The 2914-nt window shown below is 38.1% G+C and overlaps 1 protein-coding gene across 1 annotated transcript in view; it reads left to right on the plus strand.

Annotated features, from left to right (window-relative positions):
- dpp6a (dipeptidyl-peptidase 6a) overlaps positions 1-2914 on the plus strand; it is a 273957-nt gene that overhangs the window by 174514 nt on the left and 96529 nt on the right. The gene's annotated exons all lie outside the window — the stretch shown is intronic.

Genomic DNA, 2914 nt, shown 5'->3' on the forward strand with positions numbered 1-2914 from the left:
TCCAGAGGACCAGATTTAACTTTTTTAGATTTTTCTACCTGGATTATTGAGCATGCATCAGGAGGTTATTGTCTGCTGTTTGGAAAGCATACTTAGCACAAAAGTAAAGAAGTTTGTGTTTGGTTGATTATTTCGTTTTACGTAACAATGTGTCTTGGCAAGAAATCGTATAGCACTGAAAAGCCTGTTTTGGTTACCCTTAAATGATGCCAAATTTGTGCTCAGAAAAAATGTTGGTCAATTTATTCTGCTTCTGTGACTTATTTGGTGTTTTTTATGAATTGACTGATTGGTGTTTGAGAGATTAATATTAACAGTGTATTAATTTAAGAAACAGGGTGATCAATAGGATGTGGAAGAACCATACACAGCCACAACAAAACAGCCTGGCACTTTCTCCTCCTCATTCTGCTGACTAGCTTGGTCTCAGACATTGCTGTAGGATGCCATCCAATTCTGCAACCGTCATTTGTTTTAAGTCAGCCCGTGTGATTAAACACGCTGGAATGAAGAGCACTCAGTCTGATCCAGCAGGTGTTCAGTGTGGTTGATGTCAGGACCACAGGTTGGTTATCCCATCCTCCCACTCCCCAAATCGAGAGGTATTCTCTGATAAGATGAGAGTTATTGCCAAGCAACAAAGTTTCAGCAGAGATACTTGTTTAGCTATGTTTTTATTCATATACAACTTTGTTATTAGGGTGGCAACACGGTGGAACAGTTGTTAGAGCTGCTGCCTCTCAGTGAGCAGGTCGTCCAAGTTCAAATCCCGGCCGGGGGCCTTTCCGGGTGGAGTTTGCTGCATCTTTCTGTGCGTGTGTGGGTTTTGTCTAGATATTCCATTTTCCTTCCACAGGCCAAAAACATGCATGTTAGGCTGATTGGTAACTCTAAATTGTCCCCAGGTGAGAGTGAAAGAGTGAATGTTGTTTGTCTCTATGTGTCCCTGTGAAGGACTGGAGACATGTCCAGGGTGTCCCCTGCCTCTCGCACAGCGATAGCTGGATATGGGCACCATTGACCCCATGACCCAAAAATGAAGAAGTGGGTAAAGATGATGGATGGATGGATTTGTCATTCGGCGTGTGGTAGCTTGGTGGTCTGTCCCATGGTCTTGTAATCCTGAGGTTGGGGGTTTGAGCCCAGGTTGCGTCAGGAAGGGCATTCGACTTAAAACAAGCAACCCCTGAAGAAGGGAGCAGCCAAAAGTAACTCCCTTCTATAACTTTGTTATTAATGGGATCAAACAGGACACAACTCAGATTCCTGTGTTTCATGTAACATGACTTTCAAACTGTATTTTATTTTTTTCTGAAATTCTTTCTAATAAAAGTTTTTTGTTGTAAACTTTAGGGTGAGATACACACTTAGTCCAAACAAAGAAGCGCAACATTTGTTGCCTTTCTGCTTTTTATCTTTCCACTGTGAGAAACGTAGACGATATGATGAGCATTGATGGATGAAATTAAGCTGAAATGAATTGCAGGAGGCATCTGCTGTAAATATGTGCTGACAATCAGAAACCACCCTTATTTCATCAAAAGCCTGAAGGAGTTGCAATGCTCTGCCTTTGTTATTTTACTCTTGTGCCCCCCCCGATAAGATTTTCATTCTTTCAAAGGTGCACAGCCTGCAGGAAATCTTGTTAGAATGTATTGGGAGATAAAAATGTGATGAGGAACTTGTGGATTCTCAGTTTTTGTTGTCAGAAGTAAAACCAAAATAGTTCTTATCTTTGTGTTCTTTTTCATTACAAATCTCCTTTATTTTGTTTCACCACATCACCAGTGGGGAAAAACAAAACCTTGAGTATTCCTGTCACACGTGCCTTAGTTTAGAACGTTATAATCTGTTTGAAGCACCAAATTCATTTGAGCTTGTTGCCTTAAGACTTGATTTAGGATGACATTTAATAAAGCTTAATCCTGTTACAACAGGAACACAATGTGTTGAAAAGCTTACGTTGTGGCACTCTAAAGATTTCACCATTGACAGCAATTATACAATTTCCTTTATTTATTCATTTGAGAACTCAGGTTTCTCATTCATACTCAGAATATATGTACATCTTTGACAACAATGTTTTCTTGTAAGAAGCAAATGTATCTTTAAATTTCTACTTACTTGCAATGAGGCTCCTCTCACAGAGGTGTAAATGACAGAGCAGCAACGCAGTCACGTAAACATAGAAAGGATTATACGATATGCAAATCCCTTGCAGGCTTTCCTTGGGAAATAAACATTTACAGACAGAAGAAAAGACAACATTTCTCAATTCCAGGATTGTATGTATCAGGATATTTTATTATGGTCTGATATTTACCAGCTGACACACTTGTTTGAATCTAATTAAGTGTACAGAACACACAACAGTTTTGAGAATGTCAGTTAAAAAACACAAAAATTTACCAGAACTGGGACGTGTAAAACAATAAATTCACAATCTTTATTGGATTTGTGAGAGCAGAAGCTGCCAGGTACTGCTAATCAAATGCACTTGATTATCTGATCAATATTAGTGTGGCCATGTTCAAAAATAATCAGGTCTCTCTTGTAAATGAGTCCTCGAGGCTCAGTGGGATTTACCTGAATAAATAAAGGTTGAATGAAAAAAAACATAAATATAATTGAAGTCAAGTCAACTTTATTTATAGAGCACATTTAAAACAGAACCTGTTGTCAAAGTGCTTAAACAACAACAACAACAACAACAACAACAACAATCAACGAGTAAATTAAAGAGAAAAATATATAAACATAAATATACAATACACTAATGATAATAACAACTGAAGAATTAATAAAAAGCATTTAAAACACAGGGTCACAGATTAAAAAACACTGGATCAATTTACACTGTGAAATGTCTGAGAGAACAGATGTGTTTTCAGCAGGGATTTGAAGTGAGGAAGGG

This window comes from Nematolebias whitei, chromosome 20 (assembly GCF_014905685.2).
Source record: "Nematolebias whitei isolate Nwh7 chromosome 20, NemWhi1, whole genome shotgun sequence".
NCBI classification, from domain to species: domain Eukaryota; kingdom Metazoa; phylum Chordata; class Actinopteri; order Cyprinodontiformes; family Rivulidae; genus Nematolebias; species Nematolebias whitei.